Source organism: Anabrus simplex, chromosome 4 (assembly GCF_040414725.1).
Source record: "Anabrus simplex isolate iqAnaSimp1 chromosome 4, ASM4041472v1, whole genome shotgun sequence".
NCBI lineage: Eukaryota > Metazoa > Arthropoda > Insecta > Orthoptera > Tettigoniidae > Anabrus > Anabrus simplex.
In genome coordinates, this window is record NC_090268.1 from 287,422,726 (window position 1) to 287,445,234 (window position 22,509).

Genomic DNA, 22,509 nt, shown 5'->3' on the forward strand with positions numbered 1-22,509 from the left:
ATATTAACAAAACAACAGCGACGACTGACAGATAAAAGAAAGAATAATAAACAGACGGGAATAATTTGTAAATTAGACACCCATAATATGCCCACAAATTTCATCCCTTTTTGGATCAGTACTAGAATGATGGAAAATAAATCCCAAAGATCACGGGTTCAATCCTGGTAGAGCTAGTCGGATTTTGAAAGGTGAAAAAAGATTTTTTTTTTTTTTTGGTCACTCTGTCGTCCCATGTTAACATGTAACACATGATGTTTATCCGACAAAATAAATTACAACTAAGCCACCGGGTTACCCAGCAGCGTTCTTGTTTCTTTGTCATATGGTGGAATAAGAAAGAATGTCGAAATTGACAGGCAGGTAGCACAAATGGTGTCTAATTATAATACCTTCACACGGTGTTTGAAACCATGCAATTATTATTATTATTATTATTATTATTATTATTATTATTATTATTATTATTATTATTATTATTATTATTATTACTATTATTATTATTATCATCATTATTATTATTTGAAAAGCGAATACGCACACACTATCCCGTTGAATCGCAAGGTGATCTTGAGGTCTTAACGAATTAATCTATTTCAGTGACTGAACGTGTTTTGTGAATAAAACTTATTAAACTTCATCTCTCCCTTGTGCTAAAATACAAAGTTTACCCATACCACTTATTAATAAATATACGTACACGTATTTCTCGCACGTACGGGAGGTTCAGTTAAATCCGCAGTAACTGAAATTATAACTTCATTGTGGCTCTAATCCAGCGTAAGATGATCTAATCGACTCATTACGTCCTGTGTACATCTTGTACTCTGATGGTAAAGGCTGTTAATAAGTAATTGATCCCCTTGGTGTTAGCATCACGTAACTTCGGTACTTACCTTGTTTATTGTGTTTGGAAGACAGACGTGTGTTATTTTCAGTGTTACTGACAATCAGTTCATGGACTATGCGGAATTAGCCTAGAATGCTGTTAAAATACGCGTACTGCGGCGGATTTAGCCGAACTATTACAATTAAGTGAACCGATTGAAAAAGTAAATTATCTACATGATATTGTATAGGCTTTTGGGCTTATGCCTTGTGAAGAAAATAAGGTGAAATTCTTTACGTTTCGCAGAGAACTATGCTCTGCGTCCTCAGAAGAAAATATCGACTGTCCACGAGAAAGGCTTCTTAAACAATGACTCTTTAAATTTAGACGTTATAATAGAAGTGGAAATGGTATATTCATTCGCCACCAGATGGCTCCCCGGACGTGGCACAGGCTAGCGTTCGAAGCGGAAGCTGACCGAACCATCAGAATCAGTCGAAGAGGTTCACCTAACATGTGTACGTAACATATGACACTGATAGGCGTATGACATTGACACAAGTCTGGAATGAAACATCTGGCGATGAAGAACGTACGAATTTGGAAAACACCGAGACGAAATAACAATATGAAGGGACAGGGAAGGGAACAACCTAAGTAAATTTTTAATGGCTGGCAACCAGGTACTGTCATCGTTTAAGAAGCCTTTCTCGTGGACAGTCGAGATTTTCTTCTGATGACGCAGAGCACGGTTCTCTGCGAAACGTAAAGAATTTCACCTTATTTTCTTGACATGACATAAGCCCAAAAGCCTATACAGTATCATGTCTATAAGTACGGGCCGTTAAATCATCAGTGGCAAGTAAATTATAATTACTAATGAATAAGTATAGCATAAGTTCCATTGTATACGTGTTATTTTGATCATTATTCTGAAAATCCATCGTACTCCCAATTTGTTTTAGTACTGTCAATTTAGATTAGCCTCCCTTAATCATTCTGATATACCAACCGAGAGCGCAAGGGTTCATGTCCATGACCTTTACAGCAGACTATCACCTACGAACATCGGCATTAACACCCGTCAGCAAATTAATATTCATGACTGAAATGAATAGTGAACGTGGAGACGGTAAACTTGGCGGAGTTCTGTGATTACTCTGAACTAAGTGTTCTCCCGGTGTGACAAAATAGTTACAAGCGCTGATGAATAATTTAGTGCATTTCATGTTTCTCATTTCCAGTAGCAATGTTAATTACCAGTTCTCTTCCATTAACCTCAAAATGCTCCAGAGCTTCTCTCTCTTAACAGGAAAATTTATGGCCCAACTTCTCTCTTCAGTGATTTAGGGAAATGGAAGTTATTCAGATCGTTGTAATAATTAGAAGCTGAAGGCAGGTGTGAATGAAACTAATGGAGAATATCGTCATCCGCTGAGAAGTTATTGTGCTGGGGGACGCACCTGGAGACAAGGCGATCTTCACTTAATTAGCTAGCCTTAGAGCCTCCTGGTCGGTCGAGAATAGCTCTCACATTTGTGATGTCTCTAGCACCTGGTGAGACCTACCCTATTAGCTGTGACAAGGGATAAAACCCCACTATGTCTCACATTCTGTGCTCGACAATTTTATTGTGTCGCCATAGATCTAATTCCCACTCCTAAAAGCAGCGTCGAAAGTTAGTTAACGGCGTCAGCAAGATCCCCAACATAGATTGAAGTTATTACAGCCGTCTGACCTAGTTTCACATCTTCAATGAAAACCTGTTGTGAAGAACTGCGACGTGTTTGTTGTCGCTGTTACTGTTAATGCTTCGTTTTAGAGGAGCTATAAAATCCCATGGAGCTATGCAAGCATTCTTCTGCTGTCCAACCTTGACGTCTCTTTCTTGGCCCCAGTGTCGTAGACCGTATGTTTTACTAGTTCCTCCTCTGGATCAATAGTAGAAAGCCCAAGTTCGCGGGTTCAATCTCAGCAGAGGTAGGTCGCAGTGGCGGCTCGTGATGATAAAAATGGGTGGGGCACATTCAACATACTAGGAACACTAGGAATCAATTAAATCAATTAAATTAAACTTCCCTTTTTATTTCTTGTTTATAAAACTGCGATTGTAGGTTCTATTTTTATCTTTGAACGATTCATGCTAAGCTCTGGTCTTTGTCGGCCCATTTCTTTAGCTAATAATCTGTTTTCGTAATTAAGAGATTTTGTTTGTAAGTAGCTTACTTGATTCATTTTAAAAACACTTATGCTCGCACAGGAATACACTCCGATACATCACACTAATCTTCACACACTTTTAAGACTTACAATGAACATCGACACCGATGGACACGATTAATCTAATAACAGGTTTGCTACAAACACTACTTTTGCGCGCGTTAATAATACACGTGCCGACAAGAAAGTGTAGCTGGGTGCTATCTAGTCGGCTGTAGGAGAAGTAAGTTCAAAATACGAACTAGCGCTGAATTGTCACGTCGTAGAAATACTGTGATCGGGTCAATGGAATTTGCCATAACCCCCTTCACCCCTCACAGCTCACAGAATGTGGGGATGATGTTCAGGTATAAGAACGAGTCGGTCCCATCCAGGATTAGACCTTTACTATGTTGCCTAGTTTAGTCCAGGGCTGCTAGAACAAGAACAACCATGGTGAATCATAGCCTCTTGAACTCACTGAAGGTGGTCGTGACAGTAATCGTGCATTATGTTGTTCTGATGTTTATAATAGTTTTAATCGGTGGAGGGGCACGTGACCATGTGACCTAAAGGAAGAACCGCGCCTGGGTAGGCGGAATCTTCAAAGGCGGAAGTAATGTCCATTCGGCACTCCTTGTCGTAAGATGTCAGCATGACTCATTCGGTGTTTAACCGACGAAATTAAACGATGCAGTGTGAAGTTATGCTTTCCCTGTTATTTGGTGGAGAAAAACAGAATGTTCAAATTGACTAGCAGGCAGCTTAATTGGTGATAAATAAAATAATGTCCTACATGGTATCTGATTTATGACCCAACTTTTCTCTTCAGTGATTTAGGGAAATGGAAGTTATTCAGATCGTCGTGATAATTAGAAGCTGAAGGCAGGTGTGAATGAAACTAATGGAGGACATCGTCATCAGCTGATAGGAACACCCGTGGTGTACGGGTAGCGTGCGTGCCTCTTACCCGGAGGCCCCGGGTTCGATTCCCGGCCAGGTCAGGAATTTTTACCTGGAACTGAGGGCTGGTTCGGGGTCCACTCAAATGAAATGGCGTATGGCTTTTAGTGCCGGGAGTGTCCGAGGACAAGTTCGGCTCGCCAGGTGCAGCTCTTTTGAATTGACACCCGTAGGCGACCTGCGCGTCGTGATGAGGATGAAATGATGATGAAGAAGGCACATACACCCAGCCCCAGTGCCAGCGAAATTAACCAATTATGGTTAAAATTCCCGACCCTGCCGGGAATCGATCTAAGTCCAGCACGTTAACCATTTAGCCATGGAGCCGGACACGAGGTCCACTCAACCTACGTGATTAGAATTGAGGAGCTATCTGAAGGTGAGATAGCGGCCCCGGTCTAGTAAACCAAGAATAACGGCCGAGAGGATTCGTCGTGCTGACCACACGACACCTCATAATCTGCAGACCTTCGGGCTGAGCAGCGGTCGCTTGGTAGGCCAAGGCCCTTCAAGGGCTGTAGTGCCATGGGGTTTGGTTTGGTTTTATGGTATCTGATGAATTATTATTATTATTATTATTATTATTATTATTATTATTATTATTATTATTATTATTATTATTATTATTATTATTATTATTATTATTGAATTTACTTCCGTCCTTCTGAGGCTCTACGCACTGCACAGCACGTTGTATTTCGTACACCTGAATTCTCATTTTACGGGAAACCCCGAAACATGTGCTATCAATTTCTGGGAGTCCAACCGTGGTGAAGCCTTTAGATGTTTCGTTTCTGAAGCATGTTAAAACGCTTGAGAGACTATCATCTTTCACAGTCCGTATGAATTACGTGAGCGCTAAAATTAAATGCTGATGAAGCCAGCAGCTGGCTATTTGACACACGAGGAGCTTATTCGATAATGCTGTATGAACTTCAGTATGGACAGGCTATCTGCTCACTATAACTACCAGGAGTACTGGATAAAAATTGATATTTATTTACTTAATCGTATGGTGATTATAAAAACAAATTCATAAGTCCAGGTCCAAGTTTTTCAGCCAATCTGCAGCATTTTCTGAAAGAGGAAACAAGTCGCTGGGGCTTCCGGAGTAGATATGAAGAGGGCAGCGCAGGATGACATGGTCCATGGTCTGCTCCTCCTCACTGCATTCACACGTTTGAGAATGCATCCAACCCCACTTATGGCGTAAGAAATTGCAGCGTCCATGCCTAATTTTCAGTCTGCTGAGGCGACACCATACTTTTCTTAGGAGACCGAATCCCTCATTTTCCAAGTTGGATTTAGCTTATGAGCATTAGTTCCGGATGTTGAATTTGACCACTTATCCCGCCAGCTATGCTTTAGATTAAAATTATCGCTCAAGAGTCGGCCGGCCAATACACTTGCTGGTCTCCTACATCAAAGTCGTTGTGGCGAAAGGTAATAAAATTCCTGGTGAACTGGTAATGAGGGAGATGACCAGATCTTCTTTGCTTCTCTCAGCAGAGCTTCCTTTCTCCTCAGATGAGGTGGTGGAATATGACTAAGTACGGGTAACCAGTGGCGAGGTGTTGACTTTTTTCAGTACCAGCTATGCAGCGCATGGTATCATTCAGCCTAGTATCCACTTTATGTACATGTGCACATTCCAGCCATACCGGGGCACAGTATTCCGCTGCAGAGTAGACAAGACTGATACCCGTTAATCATAAGCAGTCAGCTGAAACTACCCAGGAACTGCCACAAAGCTTGTGCAGAATGTTATTCTTTGTAGCGGTTTTGTGAGAGAGCTTGGCGAGATGTTCTTTGTAGCTCAAAGTTCTGTCCAGGGTGACTCCTAGATATTTCGGGAACGGGTTGTACTTTAGTTTTTCAACAAGAAATAAAACAGATGGCTCGTAATTTGCGAGTCGGTTGGTGAGATGGAAACATGAAACCTCGGTCTTAGAAGCACTTGGGATCATCGCTAAGACTTGAAAAATGTTGCCATTTTGTCCAAGTCTACTGCAAAAATGCCTTCTCCATCCTCAAAAATTCCGATTTGAGTTACCAGTGCAATTTCGTCTGCATAGATGAACGTAGTAGCTGTGGTTGATGGTAAACCTTGGATGTAGAGGTTGAAGAGAACTGGGCCCAATACTGATCCCTGTGGCAGGCCGTTATTTAATTTTCTCTTGCGACTTTTAGAATCCCCTAGAAGTATTACAAACTCTCTTTCACAGAACATGTTGTAAATTAGGTTTGCAATTTCCAAGCAGAGAATTATTTCCAGCATTTTAAGAATTAGTCCATATCGCCAGACAGTATCATATGCACTTGTCAGGTCAATAAAGACAGCTGTTGATTTTAACTTCTTTTGTACGCCTGCCTCGATGTGAGTGGTAAGAGCCAAAACTTGATCAGTACAGCTACGATTTCTTCTGAAACCAGCTTGTTCTGGAGGGATTACAGCTTCAATGAGTTCTGCTATCCTAGTGAGGAGGACTCGTTCCAAGAGTTTATAAATGCAACTAAGAAGTGCTATTGGTGATATTTTATTATATGCGGTTTGTAAAGTTGATGAGTAACACATTTTTATTGAAACTCTGTTTTGAATCGTGATTATAGCGCTTTGATTTTTTATCTTACTACCTCTATAACAATTACCTTGTAGGGGAAAACCAGTTCCGGTGAACTTGCAAGTTTTCTTGCAAGTTGATTTACGTCACACCGACACAGACAGGTCCCATAGAGACCATGGGACAGGAAAGTGCTAGGAGTGGGAAGGAATCGGCCCGGCCGTGGCCTTAATCAAGATACAGCCCCAGCATTTGCCTGGTATGGAAATGGGAAACCACGGAGAACTATTTTCAGAGCTGCCGACAGTGGGTTTTGAACCCGCTGTCTCCCGGATATTGGATACTCGCCGCATTTAAGCTGCCGGTGAAATGACACAAAATTCGGACAGATAAAGATATTTGTTTAATATACATAATGATGTAGAATGCCGCAAAAGTACCTGCAAAGGGATATGTGAATTGCCTCAAAGTTACCCTCATGTGTGTTGTCCCGAGATTGCATTGTACTAGCGGAGAGATGTTGTACTTCACTCAAAGCCTCATTGTCCGTCCTGTTTTGCTTCGTGATGGAGGTACGCCTGGATAAAGTATACTACTAAATCTTCTTCTTCTTCTTCTTTTACTACCGCTTTTCCCACACGTGTGGGGTCGCGGGTGCGAACTGCGTCGCACATGTGAATTTGGCCCTGTTTTACGACAGGATGCCCTTTGTGCCGCTAACCTTATATGGAGGGATTTAATCACTATTGCGTGTTTCTGTGGTGGTTGGTAATGTAGTGTGTTGTCCGAATATTTAGAGGAGAGTGTTGGGACAGATATAAACACCCAGTCCCCGAGCCAGAAGAATTAATCAGAAGCGATTAAAATCCCCGACACGGCCGGGAATCGAAACCGGGACCCTCTGAACTGAAGGCCAGTACGCTGACAATTTAGCCAACGAGTCGGTCAAAAAGTACACTATTATTTTTTTTTAAATCTTGGAATCATGCCTTCTTAGCCTGCCATTAACTTCAAAACTGCTACAAAATTAGCAATCGGAGCCGTATTTCCAAAGAGTAAAATTGAAAGGTGTTTATTTCCTTCTTCTCAATCTGCTTACCCTCCAGGGTTGGTTTTTCTCTCGGACTCAGAGAGGGATCCCACCTCTACCGCCTCAAGGGCAGTGTCCTGGAGAGTGAAACATTGGGTCGGGGATACAACTGTGGAGAATGACCAGTACCTCTCCCAGGCGGCCTCACCTGCTATGCTGAACAGGGGCCTTGCGGGGGATGGGAAGATTGGAAGAGATAGACAAGGAAGAGGGAAGGAAGCGACCGTGGCCTTAAGTTAGGTACCATCCCGGCATTTGCCTGGAGGAGAAGTGGGAAACCACGGAAATCCACTTCTAGGATGGCTGAGGTGGGAATCGAACCCATGTCTACTCAGTTGACCTCCCGAGGCTGAGTGGACCCCGTTCCAGCCCGTACCACTTTTCAAATTTCATGGCAATTCGGGAATCGAACCCAGGCCTCCGGGTTGGCAGCTAATCACACTAACCACTACACCACAGAGGCGGACGGTGTTTATTTTACACAAACGTAACACAGAAAAATGCAACAACTCGTTCTTTCTAACTGTGCGCCAGTACTGAATGCGAAACTGAGAAACGGTTAGGCCTAACTAAAGTTTGTGCCCTACTGCTTCGATTTTCCTGGCGAAAGCTCGACATAATCGGTGTCCGCGTGACTGTAAGCAACTCAGGAAGCACACGTATTGCTACTGTAGGTGTTAAGTTGAATGAGAAGGATATAATTGAAGTTAAAGGAACAGAATCTCTAATATGATGACTTGACAAATTCAGTTAAGAATTCAAAGGAAGATCATAAAATTACTAAAAAGTAATTTACCAGTACTTGCAAATCATTGAATTGTTTTCGATACTGAATAAACAGCCCTGCGGAGTGGCCGCGCGTATTAACGCGTTACGGTATGAAGCCAAGCTCTGCATTCGTGAGAAGCGCGGGTTCGAGCCCCACCGTCAGCTTTTCTGAGAATGGTTTTCTGCAGTTTCCCATTTTCACTTCCAGGTAAATGCCGGGACAGTTCCTATTCACAGCTGATTTCTTCCAACTCCGTAACCCAGTTTCCTTCGCCATCATTCGTTTCATCTTCGTTGGCTCCACAGGAAGGGCATACACCCGTAGAACATGCCCTATAAATTCATCTCATCTCCATCCCGACCCAGTATCAAGAAATTGGACTAAAGGGTAATACACACCCGTGATGTAGGATTAGCGTGCCTGCCTCTTACTCGGAGGCCCCGGGTTCGATTCCCGGCCAGGTCAGGGATTTTACCAGGATCTGAGGGCTGGTTCGAGGTCCACTCAGCCTACGTGATTACAATTGGGGAGCCATATGACGGTGTCCGACTCGTTGGCTGAATGGTCAGCGTACTGACCTTCGGTTCAGAGGGGTCCCGGGTTCGAATCCCGGCCGGGTCGGGGATTTTAACCTTCCTTGGTTAATTCCAGTGGCCCGGGGACTGGGTGTTTTTTCTCTCCCCAACATCCCTGCAACTCATATACCTCACATAACACTATCCTCCACATCAACACGCAGTTACCTACACATGGCAGATGCCGCCCACCCTCGTCGGAGGGTCTGCCTTACAAGGGCTGCACTCGGTTAGAAATAGCCACGCGAAATTAAATTAAATATGACGGCGATATGCCGGCCCCGATCTAGAAAGCCAAGAATAACGGCCGAGAGGATTCGTTGTGCTGACAACACGACACTTCATAACCTGCACACCTTCGGGCTGAGCAGTGGTCACTTTGTAGGTCATGGGCCTTCGGAGCTGTCGTGCCATGGGATTTGGCTTTTTTGATTTGGGACTAAAGGGTAGCCATACACACTGAATAAACAGCCTTCCCGAGTACCAAAACAACTTGTAAGGTCTAGATATATTAAGCTAATCTGAGATACCTAGACACAAGGTAATAACAAAACTGTCTCAAACATGTCAATAATAGTAATAATAATAATAATGATTTTCTACGAGAGACTGTGGAAAATCTTCAAAAGACACTTGTGAAGGGTCCGCACTCCACAAGTGTGTGGGATTTTTACCCACTAAAAACGACACACCCTTTTCCCACGATGTGTATCATCACCCCGTAACCGCTCTCGCATTACCTCTGGGTAATGTCGTGCTTATTTAGTCTTTCAGACTTCTTCTTTCTTCACTTCTCCTTTACGGGCATTCGTACGCTTCCAAATCCCCCTTCTTCTAACGAAGGACATCCTCTACATACACTGCCACCCGATCCTAGGATTCCTGGTTTCGTAGTATCACAGAAATTATCGTATCTGGTGTCAGTTTTCCCAATTCAGTTTCCACACATCTTATCTTTATCATCCAATGGCTGCAGACAAAGGTGGTGTGAAGTACATCCTCGATGTCGTCACAGTATATGCATGCTGCATCACTCGCTCCGCCCACTCTATGCAGGAATTTCCGAAAATATCCATGTCCTGTTAGAAGCTGCGTGAGGTAATGGTTGACATCACCATGAACCCTTTCAACCCAGATATCCAAGCGTGGTATCAGTCGTCTGGTCTATTTACCCCGAGGGTCACTTTCCCATCTGAGTTGCCATCGCCTCATCCGTTGACTGAAGGCACGCTTCTTTGCACATTTCTTTCCCAGCTCCCCTTGGGTACGCCAGATTTCATGTCGCTCCAAAGCAAGTAGGTCTATTGGGGCTATTGCTGCCACCGTGAGGATTGCAGGTTCAGAAACCGTGCGGTATGCACATGCAATACATAAAGCTGCTCTCCGTTGTTCGGCAGCTATCTTTCTCCGATACCAAGCGAACCTCAAGGATTCAGCCCAGATTTCAGAGCCATACAGGAGCACTGACTGAACCGTCGACATGAGAAGGCGTCATTTACTGGATTTCGAGCCTTTAATATTTCCCATCAGTCTACTAAGTGCAATCATGCATTTTACTGCCTTATCTCTCACTCTCTGAATATGACTCCAGAATGTGAACTTAGAGCGAAGTGTCACTTCTAGACATTTTGTGCTCGTAGACGTTTCAATCACTAACTCTTCAACAGTCGTTGGCACAAGAGTCTCGATCATTTTCCTCGTCAGAAGAACTAAATCCGTTTTGTGCCCTGCTAGTGTTAGCCTGTGACTCATCATCTATTCGTTTATGCGCCGCATCACCTGGTTCAGCTTCATTTGAGTCATCTGAACATTACGAGCCACTATCAAGAGGGCCACATCATCAGCGTGGCCCACAAGCTTCGTATCCTCTGGTATCTCCAGACGTAACAAGCCATCATACATGATGTTCCAAACATCTGGGCCAAGGATCGATCCCTGCGCTGCACCAGCAATAATAATAATAATAATAATAATAATAATAATAATAATAATAATAATAATAATAATAATAATAATAATAATAATAATAAAGTTATCCCGAGGATTGAAGTATCTATGATAAAAAACCTGCAATACAATACCGATCACTGTTATAGTATAATTTTCTTCAACATACTGAGCTAATTTAAGTTGTGCGCCAAAAAAATACAGGTAGCAACGTTCAGCTCACAATAGCCCGAAATGACCGGTAACTTACTCGTCAGGTAAGTTAGTCTTATGTGCCGGAAGCACTTCCCAGGAGCGGTCGGATGGAAAAAAAGTTTACATGGAGGATAACTTACCCGTTACTTTACCACCAGCTGGTAAAACCAGCGCTTATTGTCAAGTTGCACATAGTTGAAGTCTTTATATGCCATTCCTCCAAGGAACTTCATAGCCTGTTCGTAGCCAGCTTTGGTTTCTTAAAAGGATGAGAGGTACTGCCCTCACCGACACACTGGCTGATTCATAACCTCTGGGGTAGTAGATTGATATGATAGTAGAGCTATAACTTAAATGAGAACATACACATTATTAGAGTTCGGGACCTGTATCGAATGGTTCCACCAGTAAGGAAAGGAAGATCTCGTCATCTCGCCAAGGTTCATTGGTACTACATTATATTTAGTAAAGAATTTCGCACTGTGTTAGTCCAAATCTGAAGAATGTGGTATGACATAGGGAAGTACGGATGAAGAAAGCTAAATGGTGCGAAAGACAAAGAAGCTCTCATCAAGTCGCGCGCGATTGGCTGCCAGCCACAGATTCAGCACTCACTTTCAGCAAGGTCTCTGCCCCTGTCATAGTGTTCATAGCAGACATTACAAATAACTACCTATCACACTCTGGATACCTGCGCTATTAATGTTCGTCGTGAGATTCTCGGAAGGAGAATACAAGAAAAAGCAACAGTATTCATCCTATAACCTCTTTCGTATGAAGTTTCATTTCACAGTGATGGAAGAAAAAACAGCATCGCAAAGCATTTCGTTGTCTCTCTGTATATATATTGGAAATAGTCATCTTATACTGCTCCAAGGGCTTTCATAGCCTTGTAAGAGCCAGCTTTTTTTTTTTAAGGAAGAGGGGAGTTGCCTTTACTCACATGCTGACGCTGACACCCCGATCCAGCCCTCAGTCAAGAGTTTAAATCCCTGAACTACCCGGGAAGCGAACACAGGGTCTCGAGTTAATAGGTAGAAACGCTACCCCTACACTAAGGAGCTGGCTTGCATGTCAGTAAAAACAGGGGTGACGATTAAAGTCAGAGAAACTCAATAATAATAATTTCGTGTGGCTATTTCTAGCCCGGGTGCAGCCCTTCTAGGCAGGCCCACCGATGAGGGTGGGCGGCATCTGCCATGTGTAGGTAACTGCGTGTTATTGTGGTGGAGGATAGTGTTATGTGTGGTGTGTGAGTTGCGGGGATGTTGGGTACAGCACAAACACACAGCCCCCGAGCCAATGGAATTAACCAATGAAGGTTAAAATCCCCGACCCGGCCAGGAATCGAACCCGGGACCCTCTGAAGCGAAGGTCAGTACGCTGACCATTCAGCCAACAAGTCGGACAGAGAAACTGAATGGATACATGCAATTTTACCTTTCTTGTGTGTGTTCTAAAGAATCAACAATTCTGTACTTTTAGGAAATATACTTTATCTTAGTGTAATATTTATCGTTTTACGAACAGGACTCTGCCTATTGGGGTTGAATGATGGATGACTTCAGATAACTTATTCATTCGGTAACTGGTGGAAAGACTGTTGGTACGATCGGGTAAATCGGGCAAGTTGGTCGTGCAGTTAAGGGCGCGCAGCTGTGAGCTCACATCCGGGAGATAGTGGGTTCGAATCCCACTGTCGGTAGCCCTGAAGATGTTTTCCCGTGGTTTCCCATTTTCACACCAGGAAAATGCTGGTGCTGTACCTTAATTAAGGCCACGACCGCTTCCTTCCCACTCCTACACCTTTCCCATCCCATCGTCACCATAAGACCTATCTGTGTCGGTGTGACGTAAAACAAATTGTAATAAATATAATAACGATCGGGTAAGCACATTGTTAGGAGGGTATTCCAATTTGTTTAAAGGGCAGGACTGAGGAGCACGGGCGGTACAGCTGAGCCTCTGAGCCCAACTTTTCAGGTTCGATCTTGGCTCAGACCGGTGGTATTTGAAGGTGCTCAAATACGTCAGCCTCGTGCCGGTAGATTTATTGGCCCGTAAAAGAGCTCCTGCGACATAAATTTCCAGCACCTCTGCGTCTCCGAAGACAGTTTAAAATGTAGTTAGTGGGACGTAAAACCAATCATATTCCTATCAGAAATAGGAGACTTCCATAACAATGGTCAGAGTCCGTATTTGAGGAGTTTTCAGGTAAGATACCGGGAGGCCAGATCCTTGGCTTAATGGTCAGCGTCACGGCCTTCGGTTCAAAGGGTTCCAGATTCTATTCGTAGCTGGGCCTGGTATTTCATCCGTAGATTCCGAAAATTAATGAAAGTTCAATAATGAATGATGTCATATATCATTTGCGGTGATTAATTTTAGGTACCAGAAACATAATCTTAAAAGGACACGGAGTTTCTTGGGTGCTATAGAATTTGGACAGTAATTAATTCTCTAGCTGGTTAACGCTTTTATAAAGGAACCTCCTTCATTCTTGAGAAACCATGTATACATAAGGATATTAAGCATTCTTATGAGACTCGTTTACTGACGTAAGCCTGCTCGGGTCTAGAAACATATCAGTCATTAAATTTTTAATCTGTCGAATGTAACGAGTCTCAGCATATTTTATTCCTGATAAGGCTTGTTTAGAGTAAGTTCATATAAAGGACAAATCAATTAAAATGTTCTAGGAATATTTTCACGACTTAGCTTTAATTCAAGAAAGAAGAAAACGGTGTATAAAATATTATGAGAATAAGATACGAGGGTTGGGGCATAAGTCATAGCAACTATTTTTTCCTCACAATTGCACGGTGCTAACATACAATGGCAATATGTCCTGGAAAGCATGACACTCAGAGTACATAGATACAGCACGAGATGGCGGTGTATTGGATAGGTACCACGCGCACAGGGCGATGGGACAGCAGTAGTGAGTCAGGCTCCGTGCAGAATGGATGTGGCGAGGTAAATTCAGTGCTGGAAGCGGGAAGTAATGGAACACCCGCCATACTCGCCGGACTTGTCTCCATGCGATTTTGACCTCATCCCCAAAGTGAAAGGACCATTGCGTGGGATATGGGAGAGGACATTGTCAACGCTGTGAAATATGAAAAAGCAAAATTGACACGTGGGGAGGTGACTGGTATCCGACGTCTCTGCATTGCTGTCAACATGCTGTAGACAATCTAGAGGACTACTTTGAGGATTTACTGTTTGAAGGTAATTTTACTATGAGAATAAACATTATGTAACACAGGGATTTAATGGCTGTCAGGTTTATCGCTATATACCCTACACCTGGTATACCTACTCAGCAGTATTCATACATTCCACAACACCTTACGCTCCACACTCCCATCTGTATATTTCCATTTGTCTGGTAAACCCCGCATTCGTGCGAAAAAAAAGTAGTTACAGTGACTAATGCCCTAACCTTCGTATAAGAATGGAAAGAAATTGTCATTCTTGAAGAAATAAATACACTTACTGTGGGCGAACCCAAGGTGAGTTCATTTAATGACATACGTGAATAGGAGCGCCTAATACATCTATGTCACGACTATAAGTCATGAGGTGACTCAACTGTGAAGAAAAACAGTTTAATACTTCTGTAGACAAATTAGCTTTAATCCCCTAAACAAATTAGTTTTGCTGTCTTCCCACATACTACACCATCCATCTTAACAGGTTACATCTGCAGGGTTACAACTTGTACAAACTCTGAACAAGTGAAAGTGCTTCGCTAAATGTTTACTCAATTCCGCTATTGTTAATTTCAACTGCCTCACCAGATATTAAGCAGAAGTAATCACGAAATTGAATATCGAAACACGTCTGCTCACTAGTATTTGCTCACTTCCTGTCTGTATCTCCAAGCTCAAGTCGTCCTACCCGTCCGATTACAATGTTGTTAGCTCACCAACGTGTAGTTTGACGGCCTTTCTTCACCTTCATGATTTAGCATCCCTTTATTCTAACATTGTCATCTTTAGATCCGGATCATCCAACTTCTTTCTCCTTCAGTGGGAGTAGCCTACATACCTCAATACTCGTAAAAATATATGAATTTTGTTTTTCGAGAGTTTGATGTTTTTTGTACACTGTCGGAAAAAAAGCATGCATAATCCTCAAGGACAAGATAATGTTATTCAAAAGCCATGCGACAGGTATTTCGTCATTGCAGGAGTATATGGTTAAAAATTCAGATCAATTAAAACGCACATGTCACAGTAAAGGGTGCCCAAATAGTCGCAATACCTAGTGTAACCCCTCTGGCAGCAATGCAGGCACGTATTCACGCACGCAAAACGATAATAAAGGTGCCGAATGGCATCCTTCCATAGACAGTTCTAAGCACCTTACAACTTTTGATGCAATTCGGCAACGTTTCTTGCAGACTCTGGAGAACGCGTCAAGTTCCCGCTACATCATGCCCCGTGCGTATTCAATTGGCGAGAGATCCGGTGATCTTGCATGCCAGGACAGCTGTTGTACACCACGCAGAGCACGTTGCGTCGCAGCAGCTGTTTGTGGACGTGCATTGTCCCGCTGAAAAACACATCACCTTCCTGTCGAAGAAATGACAGTAGCACGAGGACATCAACCTGCGCAATGTAGCTTTTTTTTTCTTGCTATTTGCTTTACGTCGCACCGACACAGATAGGTCTTATGGCGACGATGGGATAGGAAAATCCTAGGAGCGGGAAGGAAGCGGATGTGGCCTTAATTAAGGTCCAGCCCCAGCATTTTCCTGGTGTGAAAATGGGAAACCACGGAAAACTACCTTCAGGGCTGCCGACAGGGGGGTTTGAACCCACTATCTACCAGGTACAAGCTCACAGCTGCGCGACCGTAACCGCACGGCCAACTCGCCCGGTGCGCAATGTAGCGGTTACTGGTTACGTTACCCTGCAGAAACACCAACTGTGACAGCGAGTTATAACTGATGCTCCCCGCCACACACACACACACACACACACACACACCATGAAGCCTGGCTTGGGGCCTGGGTGTCGTGGGCAAATGCACGCTTGGCACTGTCGTGGTGTCAGTGTTAGCCTGGCCAGAGGCACACGTGATCATAATTCTGCTGCAAGCAGACGGTTCCCAATGGCTCTTGGTGACACAGCAAGTGCAACATGTGACTGGATTTTGTTCCTGGATGATGTTCGGTCGGCCACTGCTGCTCGCACAATGCGTCGATCTTGACGTGCGTCTGTACCACGCGGACGTCCGGAGCCTGGTCTACGGGTGTGTGAATGTTCCACAAACTATTGCTGAAAGCAGCGACACACCACCGATACACTGTGCCCAACATGTGCAGCATCCGTCCATGCAGCTTCCCGCAGGACAACAATGCGACCATGTGGCTGCAGTTGTTCAACAGGAACACGTACTCGTCGCGGGACATGGTTGTACCCTAGAATGAATGTTGCAAACACTCAGCACAGTTACTGCCTGCAGAATCAAAACAGAGTGCGCATGAACAGGCCTCCTGAGCACCATCTGATCGCCGATGTCCGTGACAAATGAATCACAAACACAGCAACCCCTCAGTATGCACATATTGTACCCTGGTGCCACTGAACACAGTTCTTGATGATATTTTTTCCGGCAGTGTATAAGTTATTGTTTAGCACAACACAGCTTTTTCTTGTATCAACATTACATTCCAAATATTCTGAATTTGCATTTTTCAATGCCCCTTCCACCTAGAAACGCCACGTCCCCTCCTGATGGCAAGAGAGATGAGAAGCTCCAACAATATGAGTGTGTTTCATGACGCAACTGCAACAGAAATAAGGAAACTTAAGAATACATTGTGCCTTCAAAATAACTAACGCTCATTTTCAAGCCAGTTCACAGAGCGCGCCCACTTTGATATGCTGAAAAAGTGCTTGCATAGTAAAATTAAAAATGTAAATGAATTGTTTAACAGAATAATATACAACCGCTTGCGCAAAAATGTTTACCTGTGTATGAAACTCTAAAGCTGGGAGATCTTGTAACATGTTAATATAGGAAATTCAGGAAGCATTAGGGTGTTATAATGTTGAGGGATCTAATCAGGGAGCAATTTTGTCAGTACGCTTCGTGCTTTGAACGCTCGACACATTAAAATGGAAGACAAAATTTATGTTGGAAGCTAATGTAAGAAAGAAAAGGATAATGGATAGAAGATGCTTAGTAGACAAGGTTGCCATAAATGAGGTGATTGATAGTTTTGATTGAACCCAACAGTACAAATGGATGCCAGTTCTCGCTCATCCACATGAAATTTGTAAAAATACTTAAAGGCAGTATCTGAGACTGTCTTCGATTCAAATAGAAGGATCTTCTGGGATCCGTGCTGATGAGGGACTTTTGTGGTATAATATTCTACCTCCTGCCCCCACTAGACAGGGCGCAACAGTCCTTAAGGACCATAGCCTACCAAGCCACGACTGCTCAGGCCGAAGGCCTGCAGATTGATGATGATGCTTGTTGTTTAAAGGGGCCTAACATCAAGGTCATCGGTCCCTAATGGTACGAAATGAAAAGACAACAAAAAAAATCAAAATCATCCACTGACCAAAATAAAAAAAATCGTCATGAAGAAGGAATGGATGGACATGAACCAAAAAACTAACAAAAAACGAGCAAACAAAAGGGATTGGATCCAACTCAGAAAAGATCATAGATAATTCATTACTGACCAAGGGCCCACTCATGAAGCACAATCCTGAATCGAGGATGCTTGATATCTAAAGGGGTCCAAAATCCATGTCTAAGGCCCCTCAGAATGGTATATGTCGCGAGTAAAGTAGAACCATGGTATTTCTCAAGCTGCGGTACTAATTAAAGGTAGCGTAAACTCACGGTGTTCCAAACATTAAGGTACTACTCACAAGTATTGTACGTCGTAAAGGTAACGCAGACCTATGTTGTTCCTCACCTAGGTGTACTAATCACGGGCGCCGGTATTCCCGTGGTGTTCCTCACATAGTGGGTACTAATCACTGGCAACGCAGACCTACGGTGTCGCTCGTATAGTGGTACAACTCACAGGCAACGCCCAGATCTGTGGTGTTGCACACACGGGCACGACTAACGGGTACTGGAAACCCACACTGAACCCCCCTCGAATGCTACGAATCACAAAAATATGAAGTACCTAACAGAGTGGTACTACTCGCAAGTAAAAGCGACCGATGGTGTTCCGCGCGTGATGGTACTAATCAAAAGTAGTTTCATGGTTCTAATCCAATCATCCCTTGGTCGCCCCTTTTAGTTGCCTCTCACGACAGGCAGGGGATACCGTGGGTGTATTATTCGTCTGCCTCCCCCACCCACAGGGGGTAGTGTTTTTGGTCCGCGAGAGGTATTTTATTTCTCTCAAGTCCGCCGGCAAGCCGGTTAGGACCCCCCTATCCGCCACCTGGGACGCGCCACGTGGGAGTATCACCTCTCCACCTGCTACGCCTGCGTAACAGGTTCGTGGGGCCTGCAGATTATCAGGTATCGTGTGGTCAGCACGACGATCCTCACGGCCGTTAATTTTGGCTTTCTAGACTGGGGCCGCTATCTCACCGTCCACAACTGTAATCACGTATACTGAGTGGGCCTCGAATCAGCCCTCAGATCCAAATCTCTGACCTGGCCGGGAATCGAAGCCGGGGCCTCCGGATAAGATCCAGGCACGCTACTCCTACACCGCGTCTGCACACTGTCCATATGTGGCTTGCTTCTCACTTTGAACCGAGGTAGACTGGTCCGGATCATTGTGTTCAAATCGGATGGTCGAGTCAACAATAATGGCTAGGTAATCGTGCGTGTCATAGCCTACTTACAAGATTAGTTTACTTCCACCTAGTCTATTCCAATATATTAGGGTCGGCACTTGGTATAATTTGGCCCAGTTTTACGGCCGGATGCCCTTCCTATGTTGTGGGCTATATTCACTATTGAATGTTTCTGTGGTGTTTGGTTGTGTGATGTGCTGTATGTACATGAGAAGAAAAGTGAATTGAGAGAAACACAAGCAACCAGTGCCCGTACTGGAGGAATTAACCATACGCAGATAAAATTCTCTGGAATGGAACCCGGTACCCTCTGAACCGAAGGCTAGTATGCTGATCATTCAGTCAAGGAGCCGGACCTACAAAACGTATTTATCAAAACTCAAAAATATTTAAGTACCGCTATAAACAGCTAAATTGAGTGCATTTGAACTTTTCGGTTTATTCAATATTATACCAAAATTATACCCGAAATTTCCTTGTAAATCGAGGTAATTAGAAGGCTGCCACGGTTCTAAGCCAGGCCAATGGGCGTGGGAATTTTGAAATGAACAGTCACGTGTCTGCGTTTTGTATTCTACACAAAGATAGACTCCCGAGGCTATGTTCGCGATATCAACAAACCCATAAACCTATAAGCTAGCTCTTGCTATGTCATACTTTGTCCCCAGAAACTAACCTGATACTAATTTCAGTTACAGAATGATCGCAGGAGCATTCACATTCTCTAAAAATGATACGAGTGATTCTAAATTCTCGGACTTCCTGACGACGAACTGAACCCACGTCTTTCAGGTGAACTGAACAAGCCTTTATCTATACCAGCTTGGTACGCAGCCACCACGTTTTCCGGTGGTGGTGGTGGTGGTGATTGTTGTTTTAAGACTAAGTACAACTGGTAACTATCCTCTCCTAACACGAATGAGAGGGAAAATAGAAGAGTTCCGACATTTCAAAGAATGAAGGTATCAGCTAAAGAAAGACAAGGGCCAGAAAGGGCGTCAATATGAAAGACTCGCTAGACCTCCCAAATCGTCGGAGTTGGAAAAGAATAAATGTTAACCAAGAGAGGTCGGTCAAGAAAGATGAAAGCGGGGAGCCTGACGCGAGTGGAGGCAAGGTCATACTCAGCGAGAGGCCCAGTGGTCGCCGACCCACGCACCAATTATTTATTTATTTATTTATTTATTTATTTATTTATTTATTTATTTATTTATTTATTTATTTATTTGCTATTTGCTTTACGTCGCACTGACACAGATATGTCTTACGGCGACGATGGGATAGGAAAGGCCTAGGAATTGGAAAGAAGCGGCCGTGGCCTTAATTAAGGTACAGCCCCGGCATTTGCCTGGTGTGAAAATGGGAAACCATGGAAAACCATCTTCAGGGCTGCCGAGAGTGGGGCTCGAACCCACTATCTCCCGATTACTGGATACTGGCCGCAGTTAAGCGATTGCAGCTATCGAGCTCGGTCGCACCAAAATTGCGAGCCCCAGGATTCCCCATTTAGTCACCTCTTACGAGAGACAGGGGGTAACATGGATGTATTCTACCACCCCAATCCATAGGGGGAACCATATTTTCGGTCCTTCTGCACTTATTCTTACATAGTCCTATAATTTCGTCCCTTTTTTCTTAAAGGAATAATCACCTCGGCAATCGAACGAAACCGATTTAATTATACAATGGAGTACAAAATTGCCACGATGAGATCATACAGATATAGAGTTAGATACACACAGACAGGGTGTGTTGCTACCTGGTGCCAGGATAGACCTAGAATACCCACCTCGTATGGCGGACGTCCAACCAACAATTGCCAAACTCTTAACCGTCAAGGTCGAGATGATGAGCGAATTTCAGAAAGAACTGTTGACTAACAAAACAGAGTGGAAGAATAAGATATTAGCGCACAGTGTGTTATGAAACAACTCTCAAATGAACAGCTGTCATTCACCTTAATACGTAAAATGGGTAATGACCATGACCACAAAGTGAATCAACTATCACAAATATACACAGCTGAAATTGCAATGTTATTTCTTAACTCCAATCTTAACCCATTTGAGAGTCTAGTCAAGCGTACTGCATTGCTAATTGTATCCGATGACAGTTCACCACCGCAGCAATCAAATGGACCGTGTAGTTTATTGTCAATTGTCCAGTTCCTTCGCTGAATGATCAAAGTAGTGGCTTTGGGTTCACGGCCACCCGGGTTCGATTCCGGAACGGGCCGACCACGTCTGGTCTGGTTTATTTTTCTACCTCGCGGCCTGAATGTTTGTCTTAATACATTAACACACACAGCACACCTCATTACCAACCTACAATAGTGAACACATTTCTCCTAATAGCGTTGGTTTCGGGGAAGGCCGTAAATAAATGGGAGTAATCCTTACAAGCGCCGACCAAAAATAATTGGGAGTAGTCCAGCAAGGAGAAGAATGCTGCAAGAATAAGCTGACTGTTAGAGTAAAGAAGTTCTTGCAGTAGTACAACTGACTGAAGATTATATGGACTTGAGTCGAACCTCGTTATAAAGTATAGTCTTTCATTTACTGTCTATTTGTGAACATATACGCCGCTGAAAGCTGATTACGATAATCGATAATAAGTGATCAGATGTAATATTTGTATTTATAAAGTAATTTCCCCTTGCCTTAATAATAATAATAATAATAATAATAATAATAATAATAATAATAATAATAATAATAATAATAATAATAAAATATTATTATATTTACGTCCCACCAACTACTTTTGGGCGGTCTTCGAAGACGCTGAGATGCCGGGATGTTGTCTCGCAGAAGTTCTTTTTTACGTGCCAGTAAATACTTTCACGATTTCCGGGGACGCTGAGGTGGCGGATATAGTTTTTCATGCAGGGGTTCTTAGGTTCCTTTATACTCCCGCAAATCTGTCGAAGAAGACTGGTGTATTTGAGCACATTCATATACCACCGGACTGAACTAGGATCAAATTCGCCAGCTTGAGCTAAGAATGCCGGCAATGTACGGCCTGGGCAACTCAGCTCATGTAATAATAATAATAATAATAATAATAATAATAATAATAATAATAATAATAATAATAGTCCGCCTATGTGGTGTAGTGCTTAGCGCGATTAGCTGCCACCCCTCGGAGGACCGGGTTCGATTACCGGCTCTGCCACGAAATTTTAAAAGTGGTACGAGGGCTGGAATGGGGTTCACTCAGACTCGGGAGGTCAAATGAGTAGAGGACGGTTCGATTCCCACCTCAGACATCCTCGAAGCGGGTTTCGTGGTTTCCCACTTCTCCTCCAGGCAAATGCCGGGATGGTACCTAACTTAGGCCACGACTGCTTCCTTCCCTCTTCCTTGCCTATCCCTTCCAATCTTCCTATCCCCCACAAGACCCCTGTTTGGCATAGCAGGTGAGGTCCACTGGGCGAGATACTGGTCCTCCTCCCCAGTTTTATCCCATACCCAAAGTCTCACGCTCCAGTGCACTGCACTTGAGGCGATAGGGGTGAGTCCGAGGGAAATACCAACCCTGGAGGGTAAACAGATTAAGAAAGAGAGAATAAATAAATAAACAATAAAA

General features: G+C 43.5%; 1 protein-coding gene across 1 annotated transcript in view; it reads left to right on the plus strand.

Annotated features, from left to right (window-relative positions):
• LOC136871888 (uncharacterized) overlaps positions 1-22,509 on the plus strand; it is a 606,370-nt gene that overhangs the window by 482,384 nt on the left and 101,477 nt on the right. The gene's annotated exons all lie outside the window — the stretch shown is intronic.